The sequence below is a fragment of the Manis javanica genome, chromosome 2 (assembly GCF_040802235.1).
Source record: "Manis javanica isolate MJ-LG chromosome 2, MJ_LKY, whole genome shotgun sequence".
Taxonomy (NCBI): domain Eukaryota; kingdom Metazoa; phylum Chordata; class Mammalia; order Pholidota; family Manidae; genus Manis; species Manis javanica.
The window spans coordinates 130,822,433-130,841,045 of NC_133157.1; the positions used below are offsets into that span (position 1 = coordinate 130,822,433).

Below are 18,613 nucleotides of genomic sequence, written 5' to 3' on the forward strand. Positions count from 1 at the left end.
GAACACCATGGGCTTTACCAGAATTTCTTGCTTCCAGAGTGTGGACAAGATTTCTGTACCTGCTGGAGGTTTCAGGCGCTCACTCGCCTTTATATCTCTAAATGAAATAAAAAAGATTCCAAAATTGGTATGTTTTAATAGTTAAAATAATACATACAAATTACAGAAAATTTGGACAATAAAGGGAAAGTTTAGAGTATAAGACAACCTGTAATTAGTCCATATAAACACACTCAGCAGTTGGTGCAGTTTCCTCATGAGTTTTCTATACAAAAGTATGTTTGTGTTTATATACAACACTGAAAAAATCTACAACATAGAGATTTTATACTTTTTTAAACGTTAGCAAAAGTATGTTCTCAAGCTATCAAGTATTATATAAAAATTCCAGTATTATATATAGCTTGTGGTAAATCAGTGCATACTATTAATTTATTAAGTTCTTAGTCATCTGCTTATGTTTTGGCATTTTGATTCTTTCCTGGGTATTTTGCCCTTTCTTCATTTATTCATTCAGCAAAACCCTACTGAACATCCTTATGCGCCAGGTATAGTTTACTCAATAAATAAAATAGAAAAGATCAAATTAAAATAAGAAACGTATTGAATGTATACTCCGGCAGAAGAAGAAGAGTGGCTGATATAAGGAGTATTTAAATGTCAGAAAGGGGTAAGTGTCATTGGAAGATAATTCTGCACAAGTCCTCACATTTGTGCACATGTGGTAAAAGCACTGTGCCCTTTATTCCTCACCATTCTTTTCACAAAGTTTGTTCAGCACACATCACAGAATTTAGAGACAGTGGCTTCGTCCAGTGAAATGTAAGGCATGGTTATTTAATGTGCAAGGGAGGTAAGAGAGAAGGTCCTGGTAGTTCGTGGTGGGGAGCGTGTGTTCTGTAGGCTTTTAAAAGGACAGGGAGAAAAGGAGAATGGTATTGCAGATTCTGAGCAGAACTGCACGAGCTGACTTCTTTTAAAAAGATCACTTTGGGTGTTATGTTGAGAAATAAAAGGGGAAGAAGAACCCTGTTTTAGGGCTCTATATAAAATTCATGTGAGACATGATGCTGGCTTGGATATAGTATGAGGAGGCACGGTGCTCAGAAGTTGTTAAAGTTTGCACTTATTTGAAGAGTAGAGTCAACATGGCTCTCTAACCTTGTGAAGTTCTTGCAAAAGGAACAAAAAGGTTTCAAAGTTGACTCCAGGCATTTTGATTAAGGAACTGAAAGGAAGGAGTTGCTATTTTCTCAGGTGGAGATGAGGTAGGGGGTACAGATTTTTGTGGAACATGCTGAGTCCAATTTTAGAACATGTGTGGGATGCCCATTAGGTCTCCAAGGGAAGATGCTGTGTTTGCAAGTCGTGAGTTAGAGAAGAGGTTTAGAAATAAGGGATCTGATTGGGATTCACCGGAACATAGTTGCCACTTAGCACCATGGAAACAGATGGTCAGGGATTAGGTAGAGTGAGTGTGGACAGAGAAGAGGGGGCCTGTCATTAAGAGGTTGGCAAAGGAGGCTGAGAGGAGGCCGGGTGCTGCAGGAGGCAGGGGGGAGGGTGTTCTGTCCTAGCAGCAAATGAAGCGACTGATTCAGGGTTCAGGAGTCTAAAGCTAATGACAGAACAAGTAAGACAAGGAATGAAAATTAATGATTGCATTTGACAATGGTCCTTCTCAAGGTTAGAGCAATTTGATAGAGGAGTGGAGGCCAGAGCCTGAATAGACTGAGCTCAAGCAAGTGGGGAGAGAGGAGCTAGAGTCAGGCCATAGACAGTTTTCAAAGAATTCACTCCAAAGAAAACCACAAGATTGGGCTGTTGCTCGTGAAGGAAATGGAATCATGTGAGGGTTTTCTAAGATGGGAGAAATAACATCATGCCTCTGCTCTCAGGGGCACACTGGTGCAGAGAGGAAAGTAATGGTGCAGGAGAGGGCTGGGAGAATGGCTGGAATGGCATCTGTCAGAGTTTCCTACTGAAGCCATAACAAATTATTTAGCTTGGAACAACACCTCTCCTTTGAAAGTACATGTCTTGGGATGTGGTGTCTGGAATGGCCGAGCTGTTCTTAATACAGTTATGAATGTTACTGTTTCTGAAATTTCAAGTTCTAACCCTTTTGTGGCATGTGTGTAAATATGCTATTAATCTTTTAAATACTGGCTTTGTATTCTGTGTGCTTACTAAGTTCACATATTAGTTCTCTTGGTCTCACAAATTGGTTTTGGAATTTTTGCTGTTGATAACATCGTCTGTGAACAGATGTAGATAGCATATAAAAAAAGTTTGCTTTTATCCAGTCTGAGTATCTCTGCCTTTTGAATGGAGTGTTTAAACCATGTATATCTACTGTAATTGACAGTATGCTGGGTTTATCTCTACCATTTTATTCGTTTCCTATTTGTCTCATCTGTTCCTTGTTTCTTTTTTCTCTTTTTCTCCTTTCTTTTGTATCAACATTCCCTTTGTCTGATTAGCTTACCTCTTTAAACCTGTCTAGTGATTCTCCAAGGTCTGTAGTGAATTCCATGAATGTTCAACAGAAATCCTTTTCTCTGCTTGTTAGAACTGAAAACAGTCTCAGCTCTGTGAAGACTGTGGTAATTGATTAACTAAGAACTCCCTCATCTACATGTGTTTGGAGTTCCACTTTCCAGTATTCCAGTGAAGGGAACTCCTGGACAGAGTGTGGGGCCTCTATTGCTGTACAGTCTCCTGTTCTCTGTACCTGTCATGCAATATGCAGCTTCCTCAGCCCTCCTGTGCTAACCTCAACAAGCCTGATGTGCTCTGCGGTGTTTCCCTTCACTGCAGGGCGGTCTGGACAGTGTGTCCTGTCAACTAGGGCTCTCATGCCCGAGCACCACAAGACTTCAGGATATTTGCTCTGCTTCTTGGAGGCTTCTGCCCTGGCCCCAAGCCTCCACACCCCCTCCCAGCCCCCAGGGCTCAGTAAATGTGCTTGGGGAAAGCACCACAGTACTTTTGGGGCTTTTATTTTTGTAGTTGCTAATCTACAATGCTAGCCCTGCACCATGCTGAAAAGTCTCTCTGCTAGTTTAGAATTCTCTGAGTAGAGGGTTCCTATCTGGGTTAAGGCTGACAGCAAGCAGCTCATCACAGTTGGGACATTTATCCATGAAAGAAAACAGCTAGTGAGAGTTAGGGCATGTAGGATGGCTCTTTCCTTCCGGGAACTTGAGTTTGTGTAATATCTGAGTCCTCAGAATTTTCCAGTATATTAAAGTGTGGTTTTTATAATTTATCTGGTTTTTATTTTCTTTTTCTTTATCTCTTTCTTGATTATTAAAAGCAGTAACGTTCTCCTTCTTATTATACTGCTGCACAGTGAACTTTTGCCTATCTTATTTTTAACTTCTATTTGCCCCTCCCTTTTTCTGATTGTCTGTTTTAAGGAAGGAAATTCTTTTTTGGCTTAAGGATTCATTCTTATCTTATTCTTGTGAGGATTCCTTAGTACTTACATTAAAAAATTCCACTGCCTGATTGTTTCTATGTTTGTGATTGTCTTTGTAAGTTCCTTTTTCCTCTTTGTTTTTGGGGCTTTTCTTTTCTCTGTCTTTCATGCTAGAGATTTTCCTCAAATGACTATACTCCTGGCTATGTATTCACATTTAAATGTAAACATTCTAAATTAATGTTGAAGTTATAGCCAATTGTGCTGTTGCAGTTTTCTCTGGGTGTAAGTATTCCTTGGTGTTGGTTATTTCTCACAATACCATCGGTATGACTTGAATAAAGGATGAGAATTTGCATGTGTTTTTGACAACTGAGACCCATGAAAGGCACAAGTGGAGGCTATGGGAACATGGAAGGGACAGACTGGGGAAGCCTAGCATTGTTGGGTTCAAAACAGCAATGTGAAATGTCCTGTGGTCATAAATAAGGTTGGAAAATAGTGCAGAAATGGCCACTCACCTGCAATAAGGTGCCCTTCAGTCTAGCAAACATTCATTCAATGCTGCCATAAATAAGACATTAGACACCACCCAGATGAGATCATCCTTGTACACTCTGTGATCTGGATGTAGAATATGACAATCAATGCGAGCACATATGAAACAGAAATTGGACAAAGATAGGAGTGATTCTGTCTGGTATCCCTGTCTGCTGTCAAGTGGAAGGCCGTGACAATCTTCACAATGAATAATATTGCTGGGCAGCATTTCAAAAAGTGTCCTTGCTAGGTCATCATGGACATACTTCAAAGAGAGCACATATACAAAGGTGTACAGGCAAATAAAAGCAAGATGCGTTTGAGTACCAATGAGTAATGTGATCATGCTGATATACAAAGTTTGCATACAAGGAGGTGAGAGGCACAAAGACTGTTTGAGTATTTGAGAAGAGGCTCAGTACTGCTGTGTGGGACTCCATGCTGGTGGGGATCGGAGGAGCTAGAGATCAAATAAAACTCTCAGTAGTTTAAATTAGTTCAAAAATCAGGCCAGGAGAAAATCACTGGCCCAGGTTCTGAGGCCTTGCCATGACATTACTTAACTACTATTGATTAGCAAGTTTTAGAATGCAATATAGGAGAGGAAAGTAAAACTTTGTGATTTCAAATAGGGAATAAGGTAGATAATATTCATGATAGTTCAATATGCAGAACAATGTCTGGCAAGATTTTATAATTAATTACTAAGTGGATGGTTTTGGAGACCTTAGGAGAAGAATTGTAATTACTGGGACCCAGTTTATACTTCTGGTTGGCAACAATCATGCCAAAATAACTTCTTATCTTCCTTTGACATAGTCGTAAGGGTGCATGGGATGCCCCAGACCCAGTAGAGCTTTTGAATTTCATCTCAGCTTTAGGAAGATGCAGAAATGTGGGCTTGAATTAAGATAAGTAGTTGGGTGATGTATTGAGTGTTTATGCTTAAAGAAATTTATTGGCCCAAGTTGGCCTACAGAAAAGTTCTCTGTAAAGTGTCAGGTCTTTGTCTTCAAGCCTGTAAAGATTTGGAGGTTATGGAACAATGCTGCAAAGTAGAGGAAAGACATTGATAGATTGCAACCAGGATAACGAAAGGATTCGAAATTCAGTATAAGAATATCTAAAGTAATGTTGTTAATTTTCCAGAAGAAAACTACTCAGAGTAGGTAGGTAGATATTCAAATATCTTAATGCATATCTTATTAAAGTTTAGTTAGACAGTAGTTCTGCCAAACTTGGGGTCTATTCCAATTATCTGGAGGTGATTATTCAATACTTGGATTCCTAGGTCTCACCATACGTATGCTGAGGTTGTGAGTTTGGAACAGAGTCCACAAAGCTGCATTTGTATAAGGACACCCTGAGATATGAAACAGTTTACATTGAACAACTCTGCATTTTATTTATCATTTTTAGTCCCATTAATTTACGTGAAGACAAAGAATAGCAGCTGTCAGCCAACACATATGGGCTAACATTAGGAACAACCATCTAGTAGTTAAGCTCCCCAAAAGTGGAATACATTTCCCCACGAGGTAATGCCTTCCTGCACTGAAGAGATTCAAGCATCATTTGATGATACTTCACAAAGGATATTGAAGGCCAGCTTGGAGTACCAGGGGGCCAGTTGAATCTACTACTCCTGTGTGGTCCCTGTTTATCCTGCTAGTCTCTGGTGGGAAAATATCATTAAACACTAAGGAAACGCCAGTGGGATTGACAACAGAGCATCTCCCCTCTCAGGGGCTGCTTGGGCATTTATCAGTAGGCTGGGGGAATTGTGGAGTGATACTGCAGAGGTTCCTCTCTGAGGATGTGGCCCTGGAGCTGATGCCAATTCCTGAGCAGGAGGGAGTCTGTGAGGCTCTGGGGGAACGTCTGGTTGCAGCACAGGTCTCACTGTGACTCAGATGCGCTCCCAGCCTAGAGCTTGGGAAGGGCACAGTCATATAACATGGACTGAATTTGGAGTTGAACCCTCTGCTTGTGATGGGTGACCTGAAAGACATCGGACCAGAGAACCACCACCCAGGTGCTGTTGGGGCTGTGCTGGCCCTTCAGGGAGGGGCGGTGAGCAACCCTGGCACAAGGACAGGTCGCTGAGGAGGACACTGCCCACGCAGCCCTGTGAGCCTCTCAGGGGGTATGTAACACTGTCTTTCACCTCCTCCATTTGTGTTGGGGCTGGATGGTTTGTCCCAGCCACTAGGCAACGTTCTCTTTGTCACTTCTCAATGGATTTCCACCTGTCCAGGGAAGATTATATTCATGTTTGACATTTTATTCCCATGAAAATCGAATACTTTCCTCTTAACCCTGGGTCACCCTTTTCTTCAGGATCACAGAGACCTAATTGAACACTGTCCTTTCTTTGGTCAAATCTCCTTTCAGAGTAACTTGGGCTCCATCCAACTCTGCTTAGTTCTTGTGTAAATAATCATCGTGCTGCCCTCCTAGCAAAATGTTTTAAAACAATCCTGCCTGGTCTCAGATGGCAGATGATACTGTAGGCCTGAGGTAACTGACTAGCTGTGGGGAAGAAGAAATTCCTCATCCCAGCATCCTCTATGCTGGGGCTGGGGGCTGATGGGGTCTCCCTTGGTGGAGCTGTTGTAAATGAGATTGTTACTTTATTGCTTTTTTGGACAATTCACTGTTAGCTTAGAGAAATGCAACTGATGTTTGCATATTCAGTTTTGTGTCGTCAACCTGACTAAACCTGTTAATTTGTTCTAAGCTATTTGGCAGAACCTTTAGGATTTTCTAGATATAAGATTATATCATCTGTACATGGAGCGGATTTTATTCTTCCTTCTTGATTTGTATGCCCTTTATTTCTTTTTCCTGCCTGATTACTCTGCTGAATAGGAGTGGTAAGAGTGGCATCCTTATCTTCTTTCTGATCTTAGAGGAAAATAAGCTTTTTACCATTGCCTATTACCTCTGGGCTCATCGTATATGGACTTTATTATGTTGAGGTACATACTTTCTATACTTAGTTGTTTAGGTATTATCATGGATGGGCACTGAAATTTGTCAATACTTTTTCTGCATCTATTGAGATGATAATGTGAGTTTTGTTTTTCATTCTGTTAATGTGATGTATCACATTTATTTGTATATATTCACCCCTACTGTCTCCTAGGGATGAATCCCTCTGGGTAATGGTGTATGATCCTTTTAATGTACTGCTTGATATTTTTGCTCAGAGTTACTTCTGAATTTTATATCTATATTTAACATGGACTTTGACCTATAGTTTTCTTTTCTTCCAATGCCCTAATCTAGCTCTGGCATCAGGGTAATGCTAGCCTCATAAAATCAGTTTGTGGGTATTCCCTCCTTTTCAATATTTTGGAAGAGTTTGTGAAGAATTGGAGTTAATTTTTCTTTACAAGCTTGATAGAATTCACTCAGGAAACCATCCAGTCTTGAGCTTTTTTAGCTGGGAGGTATTTATTTACTTACTTATTTAACAGATTCATCCGCTTACTTGTTATAGGTCTTTTCAGATTTTCTATTTCTTCATGATTCAGTCTTGAAGCTCTAAGTCGCTATGAATTTGTCCATTTCTTCTAGGTTGCGCAATGTGTTGGTATAGAAATGTTCATACTAGTCTGTCATGATCCTTTGTATTTCTGTCATATCAGTGCGAATGTCTCCTTTTCATAATTTTATTTGGACCTTCTCTTTTACAAGTTAGTTTAGTGAAAGATTTGTCAATTTTGTTAACATTTATCTTTAAATAGTGGGAGCCATCTCTTTGAAACATAAACATCATGGAACCAGGTTACTGTCCCCCTGGGACTGTTCAATCAGAATTGAACAATGAAATAGTCCATTATAAATGGTGTTGTTAAACTCTCTTACCTGAGGACAAGTTATCATTTATCTTGAGGATAAATCTGCTTAGCTATATAAAAGGATGAGCTTTCTTTCTGACTTTGTAATCTCATTGGCAGATTACCTATGATGTCATATTGCAGTCTGGTTTAATGAATATTCAGTAATAAATCCATTTCCTATTATCTCTACGTGTGTAGAGAGGAGTATTCTGGGTTGCAGCCAATTTTATTTTTAATTTTCCCTTAATCTAAGTGAGGAAAAACTTGACAACCAGTGCCCCAAGTATCGTAAAAAAGATTGCCGTTGTCACCATGTGCCCAGTTTCCACCTTCAGTGACACAGAACTACCTTCTGTGTCTAGGGTCCTCTGCTGGTCTTTCCATTAATGTCACATGCCATGGGCATGTGGAACCCCTTTGTGTATCCTTCCCACCTTCCTCTCACTGAGGAGCCTTGGCTCCTAGGAGCCTGTGATAGTTGAGAGGCCCAATCTCCCTATTAAGGGTCTACAGCAGTGCATGGTATATTTGATTAGTACCTGGCGTTGCATTTTGTAGGGCATTCAGGAAGAGTATGCCTGTGTTTTGGGCACTCCAGATGTACTTTCTCATTGCTATCAAGGATATCACTGCAGCCCTCTTTTTTTTTTTTTTTTTTTGAGAGGGCATCTCTCATATTTATTGATCAAATGGTTGTTAACAACAATAAAATTCAGTATAGGCGGGTCAATGCTCAATGTACAATCATTAATCCATCTCAAGTCTAATTCTTGTCAGTCTCCAATCTTGTGAAGCATAACGAACAAGTTCTTACATGGTGAACGAATTCTTACAGAGTGAATAAATTCTTACATGGTGAACAGTACAAGGGCATTCATCACAGAAACTTTCGGTTTTGATCACACATTATGACCTATAAACAATCAGGTCAAATATGAATATTCGATTGATTTTTTTTTTTTTGAGAGGGCATCTCTCATATTGATTGATCAAATGGTTGTTAACAACAATAAAATTCAGTATAGGGGGGTCAACGCTCAATGTACAATCATTAATCCATCTCAAGCCTAATTCTCGTCAGTCTCCAATCTTCTGAAGCATAACGAACAAGTTTCGTTTCATTTTTGTACTTGATTTATATGTTGATCCCACATTTCTCCCTTTATTATTATTATTATTATTATTATTTTTAATAAAATGCTGAAGTGGTAGGTAGATGCAAGATAAAGGTAGAAAACATAGTTTAGTGCTGTAAGAGGGCAAATGTAGATGATCAGATGATCAGGTGTGTGCCTATGGACTAAGTATTAATCCAGGCTAGACAAGGGCAGCAAAACATCCACGGATGCAGAAGATTTCTCTCAAAGCAGGGGGGGTGAGGTTCTGAGCCTCACCTCTTTTGATCCCCAAATTCTCACCTGATGGCCCCCCTGCAACAGTGCCTGTCTTAGGTTGTTCCTCCCTTGAGGAATCTTACCCGTCTCTGGCTAACCAGTCATCTTCCGGGACCATACAGGGAAATGTAAAGTTGGTAAGTGAGAGAGAAGCCATATTGTTTGAAAAGGTTAGCTTTTTACTTCTTTGCAGATTTATGCCCTGTGGCTTCTATGCCTAGCACTTGTCTCAAGGTATCTTTACCACCTGGAGGAATTATGATACTTGGTAAATTCGATATGAGGCACGAATTCTATTTAAGGGTTGTAATTAGGAAGGAAGAAGAAAAGCTATAGAGGTAACATATGGAAGAAAACATGGGAGGATTGATTATTTCTTTGACATATCTTCTTGTAGAGTACCTTAAGTATGTATAGGTTTTAAACTACTAACTAATTTGCACACACATATTAACATAATAGGAATACGGTGACATAAACAAAGCAAATCTATAATTACCATCCATCTCCAGTGAAGCCAAGAAAACCATTTAGGCACCCGAGGCATCTGTGAAAATTTGTCTATGATATGATGGATATTGTCCAACTGTACTTGAACAGTCTTAGAGAAATCAGACAAAATTAAAGCAGCCCATTTCTGGGATCTGTTCACATCCCATATGTTCTTTTAACCGCAGATAGTCTATAGTCATAAGATTTTGGAGTGCTACACCTTGCACCCCTCCCAACTCCTGGTTGAGTTCCAACAGTACAGATCCGGTCAAATTCGTTGTCTCACTGTATGCACATGCCAGCCTAGACATCTCCCTCCTCATTCCAATGGCAAGTCCAGGAGACAGTGGGCTGGATGCAGCCACAACCGCAGCATCGTCCGGATCCCGTCTGGATTCCAACAGTACAGATCCGGTCAAATTCGTTGTCTCACTGTATGCACATGCCAGCCTAGACATCTCCCTCCTCATTCCAATGGCAAGTCCAGGAGACAGTGGGCTGGATGCAGCCACAACCGCAGCATCGTCCGGATCCCTGTGGAGGCTTTTTGATGATCATCCCACGGCACAAGTCCTCCAGAGAGTGCTGATGCCAGAAGCTCCTCCTCATATCATATCTTAGTTCATTTTCTGGGTATCCAAGCTAGGCCTTGATCTTCTGCATAGAAACAAACAGACCCTTTGCCCACACTTTGACATGCCCTCTATACCACTGTGCAGAACTCATTGGAGGTCAGCACACAGTAACTGCTCTTTTTTTTTTTTTTTTTTATTAAGAGAAAGGAATATTATCAGAAAAGAGTACCTTCAGAGCTGATCATCTGACACCCTTTAAGTGATCAACATTAATGATATTTAAAGCATGCGTTGATCTTTGATTTACCAATAGTTTTATCCGATAAAGGGGTAATCCCCCTTTTCTTTCTTTCTTTCTTTCTTTTTTTTTTTTTTAAATTTTTAATGTATACTTACATGAAGAATACTATGTTTACTATGCTCTCCCCTATAACAGGTCCCCCCCTAACAACCACATTACGGTTACTGTCCATCAACTTAGCAAAATGTTGTAGAGTCACTACTTTTCCTCTCTGTGTTGTGCAGCCCACCCTCCCCTTTCTCACTTCCCCCCAAGCATGCTAATCTTAATACGCCCCTTTTTCTTTCCCCCCCTTATCCCTCCCTGCCCACCCACCCTCCCCAGTTCCTTTCCCTTTGGTACCTGTTAGTCCATTTTTGGGTTCTGTAATTCCGCTGCTGTTTTGTTCCTTCAGTTTTTCCTTTGTTCCTATACTCCTCAGATGAGTGAAATCATTTGCTATTTCTCCTTCTCCACTTGGCTTATTTCACTGAGCATAATACTCTCCAGCTCCATCCATGTTGCTGCAAATTGTTGGATTTTTCCACTTCTTATGGCTGAGTAGTATTCCATGTGTATATGTACCACGTCTTCTTTATCCATTAATCTACTGATGGACATTTAGGTTGCTTCCAATTCTTGGCTATTGTAAATAGTGTTGCGATAAACATAGGGGTGCATCTGTCTTTCTCAAACTTGATTGCTGCGTTCTTAGGGTAAATTCCTAGGAGTGTAATTCCTGGGTCAAATGGCAGGTCTGTTTTGAGCATTTTGATGAACCTCCATACTGCTTTCCACAATGGTTGAACTAATTTACATTCCCACCAGCAGTGTAGGAGGGTTCCCCTTTCTCCACAGCCTCGCCAACATTTGTTGTTGTTTGTCTTTTGGATGGCAGCTATCCTTACTGGTGTGAGGTGATATCTCATTGTAGTTGTAATTTGCATTTCTCTGATAATTAGCGATGTGGAGCATCTTTTCATGTGTCTGTTGGCCATCTGTATTTCTTTTTTAGAGAACTGTCTGTTCAGTTCCTCTGCCCATTTTTTAATTGGGTTATTTGTTTTTTGTTTGTTGAGGTGTGTGAGCTCTTTATATATTCTGGACGTCAAGCCTTTATCGGATGTGTCATTTTCAAATATATTCTCCCATACTGTAGGGTTCCTTTTTGTTCTATTGATGGTGTCTTTCGCTGTACAGAAGCTTTTCAGCTTAATGTAGTCCCACTTGCTCATTTTTGCTGTTCTTTTCCTTGCCCGGGGAGATATGTTCAAGAAGAGGTCACTCATGTTTATGTCGAAGAGGTTTTTGCCTATGTTTTTTTCCAAGAGTTTAATGGTTTCGTGACTTACATTCAGGTCTTTGATCCATTTTGAGTTTACCTTTGTATATGGGGTTAGACAATGGTCCAGTTTCATTCTCCTACATGTAGCTGTCCAGTTTTGCCAGCACCATCTGTTGAAGAGACTGTCATTTTGCCATTGTATGTCCATGGCTCCTTTATCAAATATTAATTGACCATATATGTTTGGGTTAATTTCTGGAGTCTCTAATCTGTTCCACTGGTCTGTGGCTCTGTTCTTGTGCCAGTACCAAATTGTCTTGATTACTATGGCTTTGTAGTAGAGCTTGAAGTTGGGGAGTGAGATCCCCCCTACTTTATTCTTCTTTTTCAGGATTGCTTTGGCTATTTGGGGTCTTTGGTGTTTCCATATGAATTTTTGAATTATTTGTTCCAATTCATTGAAGAATGTTGCTGGTAATTTGAGAGGGATTGCATTAAATCTGTATATTGCTTTGGGCAGGATGGCCATTTTGACGATATTAATTCTTCCTAGCCATGAGCATGGGATGAGTTTCCATTTATTAGTGTCCCCTTTAATTTCTCTTAAGAGTGACTTGTAGTTTTCAGAGTATAAGTCTTTCACTTCTTTGGTTAGGTTTATTCCAAGGTATTTTATTCTTTTTGATGCAATGGTGAATGGAATTGTTTTCCTGATTTCTCTTTCTATTGATTCATTGTTAGTGTATAGGAAAGCTACAGATTTCTGTGTGTTAATTTTGTATCCTGCAACTTTGCTGTATTCCGATATCAGTTCTAGTAGTTTTGGAGTGGAGTCTTTAGGGTTTTTTATGTACAGTATCATATCATCTGCAAATAGTGAGAGTTTAACTTCTTCTTTACCAATCTGGATTCCTTGTATTTCTTTGTTTAGTCTGATTGCTGTGGCTAGGACCTCCAGTACTATGTTGAATAACAGTGGGGATAGTGGGCATCCCTGTCTGGTTCCCGATCTCAGAGGAAATGCTTTGAGCTTCTCGCTGTTCAGTATAATGCTGGCTGTGAGTTTATCATATATGGCCTTTATTATGTTGAGGTACTTGCCCTCTATTCCCATTTTGCTGAGAGTTTTTATCATGAATGGATGTTGAATTTTGTCAAATGCTTTTTCAGCATCTATGGAGATGATAATGTGGTTTTTGTCTTTCTTTTTGTTTATGTGGTGGATGATGTTGATGGATTTTCGAATGTTGTACCATCCTTGCATCCCTGGGATGAATCCCACTTGGTCAATGTGTATGATCCTTTTGATATACTGTTGAATTCTGTTTGCTAATATTTTATTGAGTATTTTTACATCTACATTCATCAGGGATATTGGTCTGTAATTTTCTTTTTTGGTGGGGTATTTGCCTGGTTTTGGTATTAGGGTGATGTTGGCTTCATAGAATGAGTTTGGGAGTATTCCCTCTTCTTCTATTTTTTTGGAACACTTTAAGGAGAATGTGTATTATGTCTTCTCTGTGTGTCTGATAAAATTCCGAGGTAAATCGGTCCGGCCCCGGGGTTTTGTTCTTGGGTAGTTTTTTTATTACCGTTTCAATTTCTTTGCTCGTAATTGGTTTGTTTAACTTTTGTGTTTCTTCCTTGGTCAGTCTTGGGAGGTTGTAATTTTCTAGGAAGTTGTCCATTTCTTCTAGGTTTTCCAGCTTGTTGGCATATAGGTTTTCATAGTAGTCTTTAATAATTCTTTGTATTTCTGTGGAGTCTGTCGTGATTTTTCCATTCTCATTTCTGATTCTGTTGATTTGTGTTGATTCTCTTTTTCTCTTAATAAGTTGGGCTAGAGGCTTATCTATTTTGTTTATTTTCTCAAAGAACCAGCTCTTGGTTTCGTTGTTTTTTGCTATTGTTTTATTCTTCTCAATTTTGTTTATTTCTTCTCTGATCTTTATTATGTCCCTCCTTCTGCTGACTTTAGGCCTCATTTGTTCTACTTTTTCCAATTTTGATAATTGTGATGTTAGACTATTCATTTGGGATTGTTCTTCCTTCTTCAAGTGTGCCTGGATTGCTATATACTTTCCTCTTAAGACTGCTTTCGCTGCGTCCCACAGAAGTTGGGGCTTAGTGTTGTTGTTGTCATTTGTTTCTATATATTCCTTGATATCTATTTTGATTTGTTCATTGATCCTTTGATTATTTAGTAGCATGTTTTTAAGCCTCCATTTGTTTGTGAGCCTTTTTGTTTTCTTTTTAGAATTTATTTCTACTTTTATACCTTTGTGGTCTGAAAAATTGGTTGGTAGAATTTCAATATTTTGGAGTTTACTGAGGCTCTTTTTGTGAGCTAGTATGTGGTCTATTCTGGAGAATGTTCCATGTGCACTTGAGAAGAATGTATATCCTGTTGCTTTTGGATGTGGAGTTTTATAGATGTCTATTTGGTCCATCTGTTCTAGGGTGTTGTTCAGTGCCTCTGTGTCCTTACTTATTTTCTGCCCCGTGGATCTATCCTTTGGGGTGAGTGGTATGTTGAAGTCTCCTGCAATGAATGCATTGCAGTCTATTTCCCTCTTTAGTTCTGTTAGTATTTGCTTCACATATGGTGGTGCTCCTGTATTGGGTGCATATACATTTAGAATGGTTATATCCTCTTGTTGGACTGAGCCCTTTATCATTATGTAGTGTCCTTCTTTATGTCTTGTTACTTTCTTTGTTTTGAAGTCTATTTTGTCTGATATTAGTACTGCAACCCCTGCTTTCTTCTCACTGTTGTTTGCCTGAAATATGTTTTTCCATCCCTTGAGTTTTAGTCCATGCTTATCTTTTGGTTTAAGGTGAGTTTCTTGTAAGCAGCATATAGATGGGTCTTGCTTTTTTATCCATTCTATTACTCTGTGTCTTTTGATTGGTGCATTAAGTCTATTTACATTTTGGGTGACTATTGGGAGATATGTACTTATTGCCATTGCAGGCTTTAGATTCGTGGTTACCAAAGGTTCAAGGTTAGCTTCTTTAGTATCTTACTGCCTAACTTAGCTCGCTTATTGAGCTGTTGTATACACTGTCTGGAGATTCTTTTCTTCTCTCCCTTCTTCTTCCTCCTCCTCCATTCTTCATATGTTGTGTGTTTTGTTCTGTGCTCTTTTTAAGGGTGCTCCCATCTAGAACAGTCCCTGTAGGATGCCCTGTGGAGGTGGTTTGTGGGAAGCAAATTCCCTCAGCTTTTGCTTGTCTGGGAATTGTTTAATCCCACCATAATATTTAAATGATAGTCGTGCTGGATACAGTATCCTTGGCTCAAGGGCCTTCTGTTTCATTACATTAAGTATATCATGCCATTCTCTTCTGGCCTGTAGGGTTTCTGTCGAGAAGTCTGATGTTAGCCTGATGGGTTTTCCTTTAAAGGTGACCTTTTTCTCTCTAGCTGCCTTTAAAACTCTTTCCTTGTCCTTGATCCTTGCCATTTTAATTACTATGTGTCTTGGTGTTGTTCTCCTTGGATCCTTTCTGTTGGAGGTTCTGTGTAATTCCATGGTCTGTTCGATTATTTCCTCCCCCAGTTTGGGGAAGTTTTCAGCAATTATTTCTTCAAAGAGACTTTCTATCCCTTTTCCTCTTTCTTCTTCTTCTGGTATCCCTATAATACGAATATTATTCCTTTTGGCTTGGTCACATAGTTCTCTTAGTGTTGTTTCATTCCTGGAGATCCTTTTATCTCTCTCTATGTCAGCTTCTATCCATTCCTTTCTCTGGCTTCTATTCCTTCAATGGCCTCTTGCATCTTATCCATTCTGCTTATAAATCCTTCCAGGGATTGTTTCACTTCTGTGATCTCCTTCCTGACATCTGTGATCTCCCTCCGGACTTCATCCCACTTCTTTTGCATTTTTCTCTGCATCTCATCCCATTGCTCTTGCATTTTTCTCTGCATCTCTGTCAGCATGTTCATGATTTTTATTTTGAATTCTTTTTCAGGAGGACTGGTTAGGTCTGTCTCCTCAGGTGTTGTCTCTGTGATCTTTGTCTGCCTGTAGTTTTGTCTTTTCATGGTGATAGAGATAGTGTGCAGAGCTGGTACAAGTGACCGCTGGAATAGCTTCCCTTCCTGTTGGTTTGTGGCCTTCCTCACCTGGGAGAATAGCGACCTCTTGTGGCTTGTGCTGGGCAGCTGTGTGCAGACAGGGCTTCTGCTTCCTGCCCGGTTGCTATGGGGTTTATCTCTGCTGTTGCCGTGGGCGTGGCCTGGCTGGGGCTGTTCCTCCAAAATGGTGGATCCTCGTTGGAGGGGGAGCGGCTGGGAGGCTATTTATCTCCATATGGGGCCTCTGTGCTCCATGCTGCCCAGGGGGTTAGAGTGCCCAGAGATCCCCAGATTCCCTGCCTCTGGTCTAAGTGACCTGTCCTGCCCCTTTAAGACTTCCAAAAAGCACTCTCCAATCCAAAACAACAACAGCAACAATGAGAGAGGGAATAGAGAAAAAAAAAAAGTAAAAAACACTTGATTTTTTTTTTTGTCCTCAGGCGACAGTCCCAGGCACCCGCTCACTGGTCCTGGTGTCCTGCCTCCCTAGCACCAGGGTCCCTGTCCCTTCAAGGCTTCCAAAAAGCACCTGCCAACTGGTCCCACAGGGAAAAACCCACGATATTCTTTTTCCTCAGGCGCCGGTCCCAGGCACCCGCTCACCAGTCCTGCCGCCCTGCCTCCCTAGCACCAGGGTCCCTGTCCCTTTAAGGCTTCCAAAAAGCACTTGCCAAAAAGAGGAAAAAAAAAGGGGAAAAACGCGCGATTTCCTCCGTCCTCAGGTGCCGGTCTCAGGCACCCGCCCACCAGTCCCGCAGGGAAAAACGCGGGATATTCTTTGTCCTCAGGTGCTGGTCCCAGGCACCCTCTCACCAGTCCCACCGCCGTGCCTCCCTAGCACCGGGGTCCCTGTCCCTTTAAGGCTTCCAAGAAGCACTCACCAAAAATAGGAAAAAAAAGGGGAAAAACGCACGATTTCCTCCGTCCTCAAGTGCCGGTCTCAGGCACCTGTCCACTGGTCCCGCAGGGAAAAATGCAGGATATTCTTTGTCCTCAGGCGCCGGTCCCAGGCACCCGCTCACCAGTCCCACCGCACTGTCTCCCTAGCACCGGGGTCCCTGTCCCTTTAAGGCTTCCACAAAGCACTCGCCAAAAAGAGAGAAAAAAGGGGGAAAAATGCGCGATTTCCTCCGTCCTCAAGTGCCAGTCCCAGGCACCCGCTCACCGGTCCTGCCACCCTGCCTCCCTAGCAATGGGGTCCCTGTCCCTTTAAGGCTTCCAAAAAGCACTCGCCAAGAAAAAAAAAAAAAAACCGCTCCGTTTTCTTTCCACCCGCCGGGAGCTGGGGGGAGGGGTGCTCAGGTCCTGCCGGGCCGGGGCTTGTATCTTACCCCCTTCGCAAGGCGCTGGGTTCTTGCAGGTGTGGATGTGGTCTCGATGTTGTCCTGTGTCCTGTGGTCTCCATTTTAGGAAGATTTTTCTTTGTTATATTTTTATAGCTCTATGTGTTTTTGGGAGGAGATTTCCACTGCTCTACTCATTCCGCCATCTTGGCTCCGCCCTGCAGCCCTCTTTTAAAAATTCTGCTGACTCACAGTGAACACAGAGGCCTTCGATAACATGTTATCAGTTCCAAAACCACAAGCTGGCTTGCCTTGCTTTCTTGAGTCACATAGAATTTCTCTTTTGGTGTCAGCTAGTTGGAAATAATCTCATAAAGTGAAGCCATTGTTTAAATCATTTTATTTCTTGCATCTTTCTCCCAGTGTTCTGGGGTTGGTGCCCCCTTCCCAGGATGCAGGGAGTGGATCTCTTGGTACCCTTATGTTTCTAAGGCCTGTCATCTAGTATGTGTGTATTTGACATGGAAACCAGAAAAGGTGAAGGAAAATAAGTCCTAGAAGTAGCATATTTACCCTGAAGATGGCATGAGGAAATGGCGCACCAGCTAGAGACTGGCATGTTGATGGCTGAGGATAAACCCTTCATGTTCCCTCCCAGCCCACCTGCATTCAGCAGGACAGAGCCAAAGCTGAACAGCCGAAGAAAGGGCTGGGTGAGGACAGCAGGATCCAAAATTGTTTGTGGGTGATGTGTGTGAGAAAGTGAGTTGTGTTGAGCAAAATCTTTCCTGTGCACATATATTTATTTGCATGGCCCTTGCTGTTTCTCCTTTGAACTCTCAGACTTCTCAGGGCCTGTGGTTGCAATGTACTGTGGTCTCTGAGGGCTATTGTGTCAGAGTTCCTCTGCATCTCATTTGTCCCCTTGGGGTTAGGTTAGCTATCTCTTCAAACCAAATATGAAGGACCTTCTCTAGAAAACAGACTCAATCTTGGGCACACTTGGGCTGCCCTGGTCATCAGTCAGACTGGCTCAACCCTCACATTGAATTGAACCTTGTCTCCATCCTAAGCACTAGATCATGAGAAGCTGAGACACACTCAGAGTGAACAGGAAATCAGGTTTGTGGTGAAACAAACCTTTTGCTTACTGAAGGAATTTGATTCCTTTCAGAACATCTTTTAGCCTTGTCACACCCACCACTTTCTCATGACTTCCACAGAGCTATCCAGCTGCACAATGTACTCTAGTTGCTCAGTAATCCAGAATCTTTCTCTCTGCCAGGTGTCGAATTCAACAACAGACCCATCCCCTTCTTTACTTTTCTGATGTGTCTCCCCTGAGGCTTTGCCAGTCAGCTTGACTTGCTGCAGGAAACATTTCATTAGTACCTGGCAGCGCATTCTG

The 18,613-nt window shown here is 41.3% G+C and overlaps 1 protein-coding gene across 3 annotated transcripts in view; it reads left to right on the top strand.

Moving 5' to 3' along the window:
• LOC140847881 (aldo-keto reductase family 1 member C15-like) overlaps positions 1-18,613 on the top strand; it is a 35,099-nt gene that overhangs the window by 10,194 nt on the left and 6,292 nt on the right. The gene's annotated exons all lie outside the window — the stretch shown is intronic.